The following is a 17,578-nucleotide window of genomic DNA, read 5'->3' as shown; positions in this document are numbered from 1 at the left end:
TGATCTTTTGTATTTATGCTTTTAATTTTTACTTTCAAAATGAGTAATATGTATAGACTCATCAGCTTGTTATGCCACTTGATCATGTTGCCCAACCCCAATTTAATACCCTACCCATTGTCCGGAAACATTTCTATCACTAGAGAAAGTTGTTTTAGTTAACATGTACGTTAGATGATATGACTCATTGATTCATACGTAGGATGTATATGAAATTTAAGGAAGAAGAAAAAATCGATACGAAAAATATTTTCAATAGTTTCGATTTTAACTTTTCGGTATTAATTGATATTAAACATATTTCCTTGTGTACGCATCTGTTAACAGACCAATGGAAACACGGATGATATATTATTCATTATCAACAATTGTCTTTATTGATGGCATGGATACAAGGCCTGAAAAAACAGTAATGTTATATTCGCTTTAATAAGGAAATGAAAATTGCGAAATCATCTATATAAATATCTGCTATACAAAACCACTTAGACAAAGTGGAATTTAATATGGTTTAGTGTCAAAGTAAACTCAGGTGACATATAGCTCTCCGTTTTTTCCGTCGTCATGTGTTGTGCGCCGTCCATCGTGCGTTAACAATTTAACATTTTTAAATTCTTCTTTAAAAAATACAAGGCTAATTGCTACCATTTTTTGTGTGAGGCATTTGTATGGTAAGAGAAATTTAAATTGTGGAATGTGTGGCTCTACCACCCCCGGGGCACCACAAGTGTCGCCAAATATGTAAGGAAAAAAAGCCAAATTTTCAATAATCTCCTTCTCTACTTCCACACGTGTGAGAAAAAAACTGTTTGCATGGTTATGATGTCCATTAAGCCTTCTATCAAAATTGTGAAATTCATTACCCTTGTGTCAGGGGTACATGCTCTAGGGTGGGGCCAATATAGCCATATAGTAAAAATGTATTAAATCTTAGAAATTCTTCTTTACTTCAATGTATATTTGTTAAAAACTAAATGCATGATTATGATGTCCCTGACGCCCTCTACCAAAATTGTGAAATTCATGGCCCCTGGGTCAGGGGTTATGGCTCTAGGGTGGGGCCAATATCGCCATATAATAAATATGTATTAAATCTTAGAAAATCTCCTTCTTACTCCCATATATATTTGTTAAAAACTTAATGGATGCTTATGATGTCCATGAAGCCTTCTACCAGAATTGTGAAATTTATGGCCCCTGGGTCAGGGTTTCAGGCTCTAGGGAGGGGCCCATATGCCTATGTAGTAAAAAAGTATTAAATTTTAAAAAAAAATATTCTTTACTCCCACACATATAGGCGAGAAACTGAATACATGGTTATGAATTCCACTAACTTCTCTACCCAAATTGTGAATTTCTTGGCCCCTGGATCAGGTGTTAAGGACATGGGGGGGGGGCAATATAGTGTTAATTTATGTTTTAAAATTTTCTTCCCTACTCTCACAAATCTGTATGAAAAACTGACCCCATAATTATGTTTACCTGGAAGTCCTCTACTTAATTTTTTTAATTTCATGTCCCCTGGAGTATGGGCTTTGACTTTATGGCAGGGCCTAAATGGATGTTTAGGTGTTAATGCATATAATGTTTAAAAATTTTCTTCTTTACTCCCACACACCTAAAAGGAAAACTGAATTCATGATTTTGTAGTCCAGATCTTTAATTTTTTCGCCAAAATTATAGGTTGTATAGTTCTTTTTGAAAGATTTTAGACAGGGAAGTGGTCGTCATTACAAATTTATCATTTTTCTACTCCAGAATGAGACTCAATTAAATGAATGTAAGAGACTCCTCGACAAGTTTGTGTATGGATTATATGCAACTCAGGAGACCGTTAAGGCCTTTTAGCCTCTTGTTAACATTGAAGGGGCGTGGTCACGATTTTGATCAAATTCTATTTTTCTTTGTTTATTATTTACAATGCTTTAGGAATGCAACTCTAATGATCAAATGCAATTTAAGAGTCAGACAGTCGTATGGTTATAAGCAAGATACAAGACTCACAAGTCTCTGTTATGTAAACGAGACACGTGCCCTGTTTTTGTTTACAAAGGTTAAAAGTAAAACAAAACTTTTTCAAGCTGATTTTTCTATCTTTTTAATTATTACAAGCTAAAATAAACTGTTTTTTTAAAATATATTTTTTACATTCATTTTAGGTCTTAAACTTGAATTTTCACTTTCACCATCAAAATATAAACAAACGCTTCGTTTGCATACCAAAGAATTGTAAGCTCTGTAACTTGCTTATAACTCGACAGATGACTCTAAAAGTTTGGTTGCCGATTTAAAATGCCTTAATAAAGCATTGTAAAGACTAAAATCGGAAAAATGATTTTTGACCAAAATCGTGAACATGCCCCTTTAAGGGATTTTCTGAAAAAAAAACTTTTACACTCAGAGATAATGAGAAAATCATCCGACATAAAATATTGTGCCGATAGCAAACTTGATCATTGCTTGAGCTGATTGTTCTCGGGTGGCGGGGCTGACATGTATGTATTGTTGTGTATGCATGCTTCGGTGGTTAGAATGATCAGTATAGGAACATAAATGAAGATCCAGTCTTTGTTTTTAGTCCCAACTATAGAAAAATGTTTGACATAGGGATTAAATCTCGGACGACAGCGTGAATGTCTGAAGGGCATTTATGTCTGGGTGGAGATGGCAGATGTGGCCCCTCAGGCCACATTGTCAAATCAGTTTCTTTCTTATACTTTCATGGACCCGAAGACAAGCAAATTCTTGATACAAAACTTGTGCTGGTAATTGTTTGTCTTATTTCTTTATGAGTTGAACAATAAAAGATTTTGATCCAACAGTATGATCAAAAAGTGTGCTTTTTATTGCAGCACTTGAAAGGACTATATGCGATATTGTGCATTTCTCGCCGCCAAAATTAAACTTTTATAAAGACCCCAAAAAAGTAGGTAGAAGATAGTTTAAATCCTATTGAAAATAAGTGTGTAAAAGGTAAGTCACAATGACGTCATAATGTAAAAATGATGTCATGAAGATCGTCTTATCTTGATGATTTAATGTTTAAAGCAAAATATGAGTGTTTACCGATGGTTTCTCGACTGGAAAACATCGAACACATATTTGTTCAAGTACCATTTTTAAGTATTAGATGCATATAATTATAATAGCAAATAAACGATACTATTTTAATAAATTGGCTTAAATTGGGGGCGAACATTTTTCCAAAACAACATAACTTGCCCTTTGAATTCTAGAAAAATGATGTAAAGAATTATTTTGCTATGGAACTGAAAGGGTTATAGAGAAAACTGGCTAAAATAGCTGAAGAGGAGTTAAAAGTTTCATCTATAGTTTAGTAGCTGACCATCACTCTCAAATAAAACAAAAAGTATATGCGTATACACTGGTGTAATTGCTGGTACATTGCAAAGGATATTTTTGGTTTGGTTTCTTATTTATACGCTATGAAATGTATTGTTTTATCTTAAAAATTGAAATGCAAGATAGCTGTATTTTAATTTCATACAGCAAGAATTAATTAAAAACGAGAGTTATTCTATTTGTTCCTTAGGGAGTTTTTTAAAAAGTAAGAAGCAGAGAACAATAAAAAGAACTGCTTGATAATTGGTATATGTCGATCAGCAATAACACCTACAGATGTGCAATGAGCAGTGAAAGAAATGGTGAGCTAGTATCTCAAAACTGGTGCTTCATTTTGAACTATGTTTGTAATGTTCATGAAGGACATTGTAATAAGTCCCAGGGTGTGAACATGAGGATCATGAAAAGATTGTCTTTGGATTAAGAAAAGTCCTTCTAGCTAGGTACAGATTAAAACGACATACTTTTCAACAAGTGCTTAACACTACAGGTTTTTACGAATAATGAATTGAATGGCGATATTTAAAACATGCAGGTAACGGTATACTTGAAAAATGTTCTTTATTTCATACTTTTTCAAATGCCAGGTCATAATTCTTGCACTTTACATTTCAGGTTCTATAGCTTACGAGGAGCTGAAGATAGCTGTCAAAGGCTGACTTGTGATGTTTCCAGTAGAACACACAATAGGATGTAAGCCTTCAATATAGTTCAGTCGTAGCAACTAGGCAATGATGGGGCAAACTTTCCTAAATTACTTTAAGTGCCATCGGTTTGAGATTCGGAAGAGACGTCCGTTAAAATCGTCCAATCTCGCTGAGAATACTGCACCTTTCAATTAAAAAAACCTTACCAGAAAGCAGGCAAAAAGAAAAAAAACAATTTTATTTATAGCGTGTCATTCCTCGAAGGAAAGCAACTTGAAGGAGTAGTCAAAGGACTAAAAGTCAAGCACACCTTCTGTAAGTGTAAAGCTGCAATGTTAATGTTTAACAGAGCTGGAAAACGGTATTGTTTGAGTCCCCGAAAATTATACTTTAACCGGTAGTTCTTCATTCAATATTTATGAAATAATTGACATTTATGTCAATTAGAAAAAGAAAGATCAGAAAAATCTATTGAGAAAAATAAGCTATACAGTATGCAATGTGATGAAATTTACCTCCTTTCATATGCCCCTAATTAGTTTAATAAAAGGTGCACTGTACTGGTAATGATTTTACAGATATATTGCTTGATGAGAGAATAATAATGGAAAATTCATATTTTTAGTTATGTTTAAAATAAGGGAATTACTATATTCACTTCAAGATCTGCTCCTTAATTTCCATTCGCTGTATCAAAAATAGTGATCAAGGTCAGTAAATACGGCGGACAAATTGAACTTGTGTAATAAAATGCACAAAAAAATAACCGAGGACTATACCTGTAATTTTTAGATTAATTAATGCCATAAACAAATCTAATGTTTGAGATCAGGTAAGAAATGTAAATGGTGTTGTCATTTATGTACGATTTGAGCCGCAACGATTTCCGTTGCGGGAGTGAAGCACTTCAACACTGCACAGGTTCTATCGATTAATGCTCGTCAAAACCTACTGTCCTTTCCGATATATTTCATTTTTATTTAAATTGGAAACGACACTACCTTATTCCTTTCAAAAATCGGTAACATAGTGTTGTGATACGTTTGTAGGCTAGATGACAATTTGAATTTGCAATTTTACCTATGAGCAGGTTCTTATTTCAGTTACTTTGGGTGAGGACTTTTGAGGACCTCCTACTGAGAGTTTATTGTTAAAACGATTTAGTCTTATAAGTCATATGAACCAATATTTTGATATCGATGTCAATTCCACAAATAGTTACAGTGCAATCTTGTTGAAACTTTTAATAATAGAGCATAGAGATTAAAAAAAAAAAAAAATTGAGAGAGCATGGATCTTTTCACGGTGTCTATGCCGACTATCTTTTCACAAGAAAATCCGCAACTTGTCAAAATGCTTCCATATAAGTCCTGCCATATCTTATTACATTTCTTTTTTTTAAATCAATTTTTACTTTTTGAAATATGATCCCGAATGTAGACCCATCTTACTTCTTAGGAATTTCTATTTTAATGAATTAAAATCTACACCACCCAAGGTTTTTTTTTATGTAGGTAACAGCTTTTGTAAGAACGCCTATTTAATTTAATTGAAACAACCTGGTCTTCCGGAACTACGGATTGTGTGGCGCTACTTATTTATGAATAATTATTCGATTCACAGAAGAAAAGTACAGAGAATCTGACGCAGAAGTTGATGACTCTTCGGAACACTGTTCATGTTTATAAGGTACTTTACCAGGTGCATTACACCTTGTGGTAGATGTAGCAGATCAACAAATGAATTTAATACTACCACTTATTCGCATTACCGCGAAAAATGTTGTATATGTGTTTAACTATATTAACATCATTGGCAATTCTTTTGTTCTTATAAGTAACAAAATTAAAACAAAAATGTAAAAAAAAAATGAAAAAAATGTATGTAAAATAGTTTTGTATGACTTACATTTTCACAGACACATGTCAAGCATTTCTAGTGAAGAAACTTGCGCTGTTAAACACAATAATACAATGTATATATGTTACATTAAGGTATTGAAATTAAGAGAATTAAAATTTTCTACTTTAATGTAACATGTTATAATTTCGGAATGTTAATTCAGCACATTTGAAATTTTTCTATTTTTAGCATTTTAGAGTTACAATTTTTATTTCAAAATCATTTAAATTTTACTTTTTTTCAAATGCTTTGCTTTTTTCCCCTCACTGTTAAAAGTTATACGTGATTTCTTAATCGAGGAAATTTATTGGTAGCGTTTTACTTTTTAATTGTATAACCCTGGTATCTAAACAATTTGACACTTTTCTGGAAAATATTTAGTTACAGTACGACAGATTGTCGGACAATAAGTTAATTTGTTAAATAAACTGATAAATTCTTCGTCCAGGCAAACCTTTGAAGGTAAATTTGTTGTGTTATCAGAGCAACATTTTAGCGACTCGCGAAGATTATTCTATTTCCATTACGTCAGAAAGCTTATTTACTCGTTTCGGCTTTACTTAATCTTTTCTTTATTAACATACGTACATCGAGATTCATCTAATTGACTTTATCACCTTTTTGGCCTTTAGTAGTCAGTGTCAGCTCGTAGAAGAAATTCTGTGAAATTAGCCCGCTAGCATTTAAATCAAGTATCCTGATTGGTCAATGAGAGCAATTCCAAATTAAGCCGGATGGTGAGTGAATTTTCTTAATTCACTTTCCATCCGACTTTTAAAGAATAAAGAACTTGTTTTAATTTTACGGAATTGTTTCTCTTTTCCATTAAGTAAGCTTGAATGAAATGTTACATGTATCTATTTCAGTATTTTCGGTTTAAATTACATTATTTTATTATATTTTGATAAATTTTAGTTTGTTTTGTTTAAAATACTTTAAAAGAACATTGATTAACTATATATTTCTTATTATTCTGCGGAACTATGAATTCGTCATTCCAGAATTTTAGGGTTTTTTTTCTATAAAAGATATTTTGCGTCATTGTTTATTATTCCATGATACATATTTTTGCTTCATTTTGTTTAAATGTGGGATTTTTATTATTGAATTTCTATGCTGTTAAATGCTGTTTTATAAAGTTTGAATTCGCCGAGTAATTATTGTAAACATGTAGTAAACTCTTCAGTGTGAGAGGGTGAATTTAAGAATCGGTAGAAATTCGTCAGCTAAGTAATATTTGTAAGTTATTTCCTCTCTAATTATTTAAAATGACAACAGTTTATATTTAGTTTTCTAGTTTCTAGCCCTTAATAAGCGTTATGCATTTTCATACTTATGCAGAATTATCGATCCTTGGATTATAAGCATAAAAACGATCTCGCTTCCTCGCATTGCTGTGTTTTACCGCAGGGTGTTTCGAAATATGCTTTTGTTTACTCACTTTCCATCCGACGCTTAAAGAATAAAGAACTTGTTTTTATTTTACAGAATTGTTTCTCTTTTCCATTAGCAACCAGTAGAATACCGAGTGGCGTCCTACCAAGCTATTCCCCAATTTGATCATAATCACACGATACAAAAGTGTGTGAAATATAGGAAACACATACCAAATGCATGAAGTAGCCAAAAAAAAACAAGACAAGCATCTTTGTGACTGCCATGGATCGCAGTACACGTACACGAGGAAGTATGTGATAATGCAGTCGCATATTACACGTCAAATGCCAACTGCAATATTAAAATGGTTCAATTGAATTTCAATTAAAACGATATCGTTTTACTCCATTCATAACCTGAATAAAAGTGTCGTATTTTAAAACATTCTGTAGAATATCAATTCAACAAACTTCTATTTTACATCTCACCTGTGGCAGGCACGCCAAAAAAGTTTAGATCAAATAAAAAAAAAAAAAAAAACAAACTATAACCAAGCAGAGTAGTCTTTATATATCGACAAACATTATCCTTTAAACCAAAGAGACTGAACGCATTAAATTGCGGAAATAATCACCATTCCCTTACATCCACATAAAAAGCACTTTAATGATTATGCAAAACGTAGAATTATAAATGAGACGATTTGATGACATATCTTTTTTTTATTAAGTTAGCTAAAAATGTGACTGTTAGTTTATGGCAAAAAATACCATCTATCAAAAATTAAAACGGATCTGATAGGCAACTTTTTGACCACTTAACCCCCTTAAAAGGCAACTGCAAGACTTATTCGTGTCATTCAATAATTGTCCAGACTGTTCATTGTCGATAGATATTTGGTGGAATGAGATAATATCATGGCTAACATACTATTTAATTTTGATTTCCTGACGCTTCACTAATCGATACTCATAGATATTTATCCTGTGATTGTCCTTATAATATGTACTGAATGTAAACGAAGTTAATGTGTAACAACGCCGGAAAATTAGAATTTCCTGCAACGGGAACCTATACTACGACAGCGATATTAAGGAGGCCAAATGTTAAACAACATAAGTCAGGTGAACATAATGTTGATAATGCCTTTTTATCCCCTCGCGCGACTTAATACGAAAAGGATTTATCATCGCTGATGTGCGTGTGTGTGTGTTTGTTCAGCTTAGAAGCAAGTTTAAAAGAAAACCCTTGCACGGATATTTATCAAACTTCGTACACTTATGTGGCATGGTAAAAGTAAAAACCTTGTAAATTTTCAAGTAAATTTGTTGAGTACTTTTTATATATCGTTAAAATAAAACAATTGTAAATAGAATTTTATGTACGACTTGACAATAACTACTTCCGCTTCACTCCTGTGAAACGAAAGCAAAAGTGTAATAATTCCGGATATTTTAGGTTCGACCCGGATCGGGTTTTTCTTTTAGTTCCTTTGTTTATGTCACGTGATACAAGGGTATAAATGCGACAGTGAATCAGCTGTCGGCTGCTTAGTAGATGATCAGCAGAAGAGAGAAGGCTGTGAAGTACATGTATAATAATAAAAGGTATTGTGTCAATACAGAGCTTGCCCGTTCGTAAGGGTGTTAAGTGTTTTTGATAGGCCATAGAGAGGTTGTCCTCTTGGTACTGTAGGTTGCAGTCATTTTGGCTTGTCAGTGTGTCACAGTAGGCTTTCCTCAGAGAGGCTAGCCATTGTTCATTTCTCTAGTGGCTGATCAGACTGTCGTCCAGGCCGTTGTGCTCACTGTCCGTCCTGAATAAGGCAGCCTACAGTGTGCACAGTGGTTGAAGGGCTACCACATATACTGTCCGTCCTGAATAAGGCAGCCTACAGTATATGCGGTAATCTGAGGACGGTTAGTCATTTTAGCTGAGTGGTTGACCTTAGTGGATTGTCACTGTGGGTGTGTACTGTCCGACCTGAACAAGGCAGCACTAGTACATCACACACAGTGTTAATTATATATTTATTATACCCTTGTTCTGTTTGTAAATAGTCTAGATTCCCTGAAATTACTTGTTGATTATTAACCTAAGTAAGGTTAGGCTATACCAATCATTTTTGATAATCAATAGAAAATCATTATATTATAAGACTTTGTTAGTGTACACCCAAAACCCTGGAAAAGACCAGGCACGAACCCTTCCCCTGGCAGTACAAGTAGCTCGGTACGTTACATAAGCAATTCAAACCAACAACTTTATATTTTTTGGATTTTGATCTAGTACTGGTAACAAGCCTTTTTTTTAAAAGATTGGTGAGTTAGCGCTGTAGCCATCATAAAACACAGAAGCAGATTTCTAAAACATTGGTTTATATTTCTGAATCGATTGATTAAATAGGAAGGCACAGTGGTGTGCTGGAGTGGGGTCTCGATTTATTGTGAATCTAAAGGCATGGCATAGCTCACTGACTGTGCCTTAATAATTATGTATCAACTGTTATTTCAATTTCGAGGTGAACATTTTCAAGAACCATTGGTACTGTTTTGTAGCAATCGTATCTTCTCGGGCCTTCCCGGCAAGCTCGGAAAACATATCCGAATTTGTTTTCCGAGCTTGAAGAGCTAGCTATTTATTATAATATTGAAAGTAACTTTGCATTATAAGACCTAAGCTACTGTTACTTTTTGACATTTACAATAAAACACAAAACTTCTTGTGAAAATAATAAAACGAAATCAAATGGTACAGTTTATTTACAGTAGTACAGTATTTCCAGAATCCCCTACTATGGAGTCGAGTATGCGTGTTCCAGTGAAAAAGACTAACGAGAGCGCTAGCAAAGAAAACGTAGTTTTTGAAGTAATGGAGGGTTAGTAGAATGTTGCCACCTCATTTACATTTGCATAACTATATATTCCTATATAATGCACCATCCACACAATAACTCGTGTCGCGAGGGGATGTTTCGCTTAGCGGTGCCCTTGTTCAGGATTGTTTCGGTCATAGCAAAAAAAGTCACTTGTTTCAGTTTACATCATAAATGCTTTAGAGAGTTATGTTTCTGATGGATATTCACGTTCATCTTCTAAGTCGATATTAAAGTAGTATACGAATAAATGGATTGCACAGCAAGCGATACAGTGCTACATTAAAGTTTCAAATAGACAAGGTTGGGGTAATTGTGCTTCCTTTCTCGTCGTTATTAGAATCAGAGGAGCTATTTACTTTTTTGATGAATTTCTTACGGGGGATGACGTATTGTTAATAGGATTATTCCAAGTAAATGTGACAGAGAAATCACGAGACTTGAGGATGGGAAAACTATGGCATACATTGCTGTAGTTACAAACTCTAACAAATCAGCCGACATCTTTCCTCCGAAGTCAAAGAGAGTGGAGTCAAGGTCGAATCCTGTAAATAGCTCTGAATATGATGATCAAAAGTACCAGTTTGAAAACCTTCAAATTTGTCCTATAGAAGCTTGAAGTGGTTTTTTAGCTCATCATAGGCTAGTTGAAAGTATTTTCTCGTCTATTCAGTCTAAAAGGAGATTAATTTTGCTGATGGAAATACTAAGTGCGTGTACATGTAGCAGAGACATAAATAATTGTTAGATCACCTGAGGTGAAATATAGAGAGAAATATCTTTAAAGATATTCTTCTCAAAAATCAATCGGCCAAAAAAGCTGTAACTTGTGTGGAAGCATCCTAAAGTAGTGTAGATTCAAATGTGTCCAAACCATGATCCCCGGGGGTACGGTGGGGCCCCAATAGGGGATCAAATTTGTAGATACAAATGTATAGAGAAAAATCATTAAAATCTTCTTTTACAAAAACTAGTTAGCCAGAAAAGCTGGAACTGTGAAAGCATCTTCAGGTAGTGTAGATTCAATTTTTTTTCAAATCACGCTTCCCGGGAGTAAGATGGGGCCACAATGGGGGGTCGACATTTTTAAATAGGAATACATAGAGAAAAATCTTCCCAACAAAACCAGTAGGCCAGAAAAAGCTGTATCTTGTTTGGAAGCTTCAATAGGTAGTGCAGATTCAAATTTGTTCAAACCATGATCCCGGGGATAGGGTGCGGCCATAATGGGTGGGTCGAATTTTGCATGGCAATACATATCGAAAAATCTTTAAAAAAAATTCTTCTCAAAAATTTACTTTTTTATATTGCATATGATCTTATTTTCGGTAAAAATGGTATTCCATGAAGGTAAGAATGTCAAAGATTAAGTATATGCAAAAATAAGTGAAAATTCGGATATTCATTTTTGGTTAATCTACCGAGGGGCCACAGGGAACAATATCCTTTGAACGCCCAGTGTTGCTCAGGTGAGCGATGTGGCCCATTGGGCCTCTTGTTTTCTGCATGTACCATACGGTTGTACAGTATCAGTCGCGCATTATACTTCATTGATGTAGATTCAAATTGTTGACAGTCAAAACAAAAACAAATTAAAGCAAGTGCTGACCAACTAAGATGAAGATAAATACTATACAAATAAAGAAGATTTGGTTTGAACATATTTAATTGCATAAATATGCAATAATTTGATTTAAATTTGAAAGGTTTGAAAACAGTTCATTTCGTGCATTGGTATATTTCTTACATCTAAGAAACAAATGATAAGAATCTTTTGGTGATCAACATTGGCAGGAAGGGCTTTCAATAATAGCGAGCGCAGCGAGGCGGCGCGAAGCACCGCTCGCGTAGCGAGCTCCATAGACAACGTGTACGAACGGAGGAAATTCGAGTTGAAATCTGCACATTGTTCAAAGAAAATTTTGTGGAACCGCGTGAAAACGTTCTACTATCGCAGTGATCCTTTGCGGTGCATAGCAACTTGGCGGAACAGGAAGCGTTTCTAAGGAATATTCTTACCTGTAAATCGCATACATCATTTTCATTTAACAATAAACAATCCTTTTAAAAACATTAAAGTAAACAACACATATGCTTACGTAAAAAAACTGTACCTATGACGTCATTTCCTTCCCCGAATTTGTCCGACAATTTACGAAAACTGTCGAGCGCTAAAAGTTAAGTATGACGTCACAGTGATCTGGCGTTTTATATTCCCGCGATACATTTAGAGGTGGATCAAGCATCTGTACTGAATGTAACGTGTAGGAAGTACACAGTAGGGAGTCACCGTTAATACTGATACTGCGCTCACTATTAACGGTGACTCTTTGGCTGATTAGTTTTGTTTTAATGATTTTTTTGTGCTCAGTAAATACACATGCAAGTTCCATGCTAAATTTATTGTCATATTGATCCAATCATTGTATACGTTAGGTAGGTGACAAAAACTTATTAAAAAAGAAAAGTCTGATCATTATTAGATCTACGTGTAGCCACGTCATTTTGTAATGAATAAATAAAAGAAAAAATTAAACTGTTAAAATATCTACATCTATTTGTTATAGTTGCATATGTGGTCAAACCTTTCAATAATATTGGATAGCACACACTAAAAAAAAAGGGGGAGGGAACATGTCTACAACGTATAGCGTACAAAAATTAAAAAAAGATTAAAAACAAAATTGATGTCGCAGAGGAAAACTAAAACACCGGTAACAACAAGGAACAAAATGACAAATAACACAGACACACAATTTATTGATTTTAATGATCATTATTAAAAGGTAAAGAAGAGATAAAAAAAAAATTAAAAAACCGGCTTTGTGTTTATCAAAATATTTTAATAAGTCTGTTTAACATTTTATTAATGCTCAGTGGTAGTTTTTTGTTTAAGTGTATAAAGCTAGGAAGGGACCATTGGAATAAAAGTTTGATATCTTCCGGTTCCTTGCGGTTGTAAAAGTTTTCGAGACAAAGCCAAAGTTTTTTGGTTTGGTTAAGTCCACGGGTTGCATTTAACAATGATGACAGATGTGTGACTCCTTCTGCGCTCGCCCCAACGGTCACACCGTAAAACATATTATTTCTTCTAAAAGGTAGAAGTTTAACATTCAGTAATGTCTAAGATTTGTGTGTGTAATGTTAAGTCGTCTCTTGTCGAATCAAAAATAGGACGGAGGTCTAGTATAGTTTAATTGAATACTGCTTTTGAAACTTACATGTACGAACATACTTTTTTAATTACGTAATTTTGTCTCGCCGTTCCTGTTGCGGAAGGTCTTGTTTTCCCATGAAATACTTACTAGACTTTCATGAATAGCTTTTAAAACACATTTGACTTAATTCAATTTCAAATAACCGACAATGCTGGCCAGACATGAAGAGTCACACCTCACTGCACGTTGCTTGGGTAATTTTACCTTTGTCAAATACCATCGCTTTTTAAACATCATTTTATTTTGAAAGGGAAAATGTGCTAAATAGCTCCAAAATAACTCAGTAATTTTACTTAGCGTTGTGGTTTATCTATTCCGAAAAGTTATTTAAATCGATTTGCCTTATGAAAATTGTTAGATTAGGTCAAAGGAGGAGGTACAAGAAGAGAAAAAATATATCATGACAATTCATGAAGTATATCAGCGGATCTTGTAAATTTCAAGCTAATAACAGTTAGTTTTATAAATAAACTGAACAATTTTAACAAATCATTTAAATAAATACTGTATAATTATAGTATATATCTGTAAAAGGACTATGTGCGGTTTTATGCATTTTTTGCCCCCAAAATCAAAGTTTTAGAAAGAGCTTTAAAACTAAGGTGAAAGATAGTTAAAATCATATTGGAAATAAAGGTGTAAAAGGTTATCACCACAGTGACGTCATAATGTAGAAATGACGTCATGAATATTGCATTATTTTGATAAATTGATGTTTTGTAGCGAAATATGGGTGTTTTCCGATGGTTTTTCGACTGGGAAACATCGAGCGCAGGCTTGCTCAAGTACCATATTTTAGTATAATGTGTATAACCATCTGAAGAAAAACATATGTTCAAATCGCACTTGAGCAGACCTGCGCTCTATACTTCCGAATGCAAAATATATAGCAAAAATGAGAATATTTTCATTTCTTTGCAAATTTGCGGGATTTTGGCCATTTAGGTGACGTCATAGATACACAGCGAATGAGCAATGATGACTAAAATCATTATTAAAGTTATAGGCATCCTCTATACATTGATTTGTGAAGATTTTATTTTTATACGACACTTTTTAAAAATTGGTTGAAATCGGGGGCAGATATTTGACCATACCGCACATAGTCCTTTAACCCAGACATTTTAAAACGCTGCTAATCAAGCGAAAATCGGGTTTGTGAGTTTTTGCTCTAGAACTGCTTATTTTTATCAGCAGAAGAAAAAAACGATCAATAAAAAGACAACGCCAAGCTAAATAACATATTAAAAACTTGTATTCTACGGTCGACTCTTTTTTTATACGTAACCTTGTATTGTCATGGAGCTTAGTACGGTAATATACGAGTGTAGTTTTCTCCTTCAGGAGCTGATAAAGAGCTACAGACCGTGAACAAAAGTATTCGCAGGATCGCGTCATTTTTTCAACGCGTTTTTCGCGTATTGTACAATTCGGGTTGTCTTTCTTTGCATAGAATCGATTCAACCCTTCACCCTAGATAAATTCAGTAAAGAAAAAATCGTAACGAAGCGGAAGTAGCTCATGAATATTAAAAATCCCTTTCGGTCCTCTAGAACATGTTTTATGACTTCCTGTTTAAAACTCTGCACTGTTCTCCGAGGCTATTGTCACGAAACAGAAGGGTATATGAAACTAAAAGTCGGTGTTGGAGTTGAGATCGACGGGTGAAGATCGAGGGAAAATAAGGTTATAAGAAAAGCTAGGTCTTACGCGCCTGAATAAGGCTTTCGAGACCTGGAAATAAAGCTTTGTACATGTACCTATGATATAGTCGACTTGACAATATTTATATTTATTTGGGGTGTCGCACCTTTATAGTGCGGTAATACATAAGAGCGCAGTAGCAAGCGCTCGCACTTTAGTGAAAAGAAAGGGATAGTGTACATATTGTTGATTAAAATTCGTGATTGAGAAAATTGATTTATATTCATCATAGCTCAAGTAGAGCAACTGAATTAAAAAGAACTCAAAAACGTTACATTGATTTGGTGGCAGCTTATTGGGATTCGGCGAATTGATTTCTACTGAAAATTTCAATTTTGTTTTTAATCAGTTATTATGGATAGAATGTTAGATGAAAATATTTCTTTTCTGGAAGAGAGCTGTGAATGATTGCGCATAGAAATACAAAATCGGTAAACTCCGATTACTACATGTAATAGGCGAGTAGCATCTTGGGTATTGAGACAATGGCCAGCGCAAGTGGTAGACATCACGATGCGCATTCGCCAGCTGCCGAGGATACTGTAGTTTTGCTTGGCATGGGACAGTCTGTCTTAGTCTGGCGATCATTTGAAATTCGGAGGATGTAACTTTATGGAAAGTCGGTGCGCAAAAGAAGAGAGGGCCTGCGAAACATTCAGCAAATGTGCAACACTTTGAAAGTGTTGTAAACCATAGTGACGCGCAACAGCTGAAAGCTATTGCGCTTGATCATTTAACGGCGGATGCGTTGCATCAAATACTAGCGCATGCACCCAAGCCGTTAGAACGGGCAGAGCTGTTTGACGTAAATGCTGATGCAGAGAGGGCTTTCCCTCGGCGGAAAGACCGCATTGATGATAATGATAATGAAAAGAGAGACCAAGATAAAAAGACAACGGCCAAATGTAATATTAAGCCTGCATCGTTTGATGGAACTCAATCGTGGTTAGATTATAAATGCCCGTTTGATGCGTGCGCGGCTCTCATAAACTGGAATTATAAGGAAAAGGGTTAATACTTAGCTGTGCTGTTCAGAGGAGCTGCACAATGGACATTAGTAAACGTGTCCGCAGAAACAGGACAGCAGTATGGCTTAAAATTTCTATTCAAAGCGCTTGAGGGGAGGTTTGCGCCAGCTAATCAAACAGATTTATACCGCGCACAACTTATAGAAAGGCGGCAACGCGCATCAGAAACATTGTCCGAGGTTAGTCGAGCGGTTCTAAGATTAACTTATCTTGCCTATCCTTCAACACTGGCTGAAGTAAAAGGCTTTCATCGATGTCCTGTTTGACTCCGATGTGAGTTTGCGCATAAAAAAAGAGTCGACCGTAGAATCTGAATGAAGCTATACGCTTGGCAGTGGAGGTCGACGCTTACTACAAAACAGAGAAAAGAAGCCACATTCGTGCATTTAATTCCCAAGAACAAGAGCGTGGGGAGACTGTAGATTCTGAAAAAAAAATGCATCACAAACTAGAAACCTGGGAGAAACAGGTTCATACACAAACTTACTTAAGATATGGTATTCACAGGTTATATCATTTATAAATGCACATTTATTAATAAAGAATTTACACGAAACGTAGCGAATGTGTTCAGAATGTTTTCTTTATCTTTGCTAAGTAAGTAATAAATCCAGAGGTGCTCGAATGAAAGTTCACGAGACTTCACCGAAATTTACTCAGTTCCTGTGAAATTTCGAGCGGAAGTATCTCAAAATACGCAAGTACTGGTCGTTTTTATATCATATCCTACTTGGATTTCTGTTAAAACATGAAAACCTTTTAAGATGTATGTCTTATTTCACCATCTAGCGGTTATTTACATTAAACGATAATATTCAGAACAGAGTTATCGTTCGTGTTCAACCACGTGTAGAGTGGTTGAAAATATAAACATCGGGTTGCTTCATATAATCATAGCAATGTTTGATGCTTGTAGTGTGCAATACCATGTTTTTAGAAAAATAATGGGTGTCTGTTTTGCTTAAAAACTTTGTATATCGAGCCATTTTCAAGGAACATTCTGCATAAAATAGTATAGTCTGTTTCACTATTGATGCTATTACTAGGTCAGGCGCGAATCGAAAATTAATCCTCAGGGGGGATCTCTACAAGCATGTTAACTGTCGCAACAGCAGGCAAAAACTATTTTTGTATTGTCGCATTTATTTCTAGAACACATGTTATCCAGCAATTAATGAAGATGAAGTTTAAAATCAATAAACTACAAGTGCCTAGATTCTATGAAATAGACTATAAACACGAGGCATGATTTTTACTGCGAAACTGAAAGGTTCAAATAAAATCACGTGGTCTAAAATTTAAATGACAATAACATTCGCAGGGGTGAGAAAGATTAAAAAAAAAACATGGGGGATGTGTTCACTAAGGTACAGTCTAGACTGCCTTAACAGCTCTCTGTATTAAGCGACTCTCTGTCTTATGCGATCATACTTAGACCGTCCAACGTTATTTCCTATATGAAAA

Source organism: Magallana gigas, chromosome 1, assembly GCF_963853765.1.
Source record: "Magallana gigas chromosome 1, xbMagGiga1.1, whole genome shotgun sequence".
Lineage (NCBI taxonomy): Eukaryota > Metazoa > Mollusca > Bivalvia > Ostreida > Ostreidae > Magallana > Magallana gigas.
The sequence above is the reverse complement of the archived record's forward strand: the minus strand, read 5'-3'. Positions refer to the sequence as shown.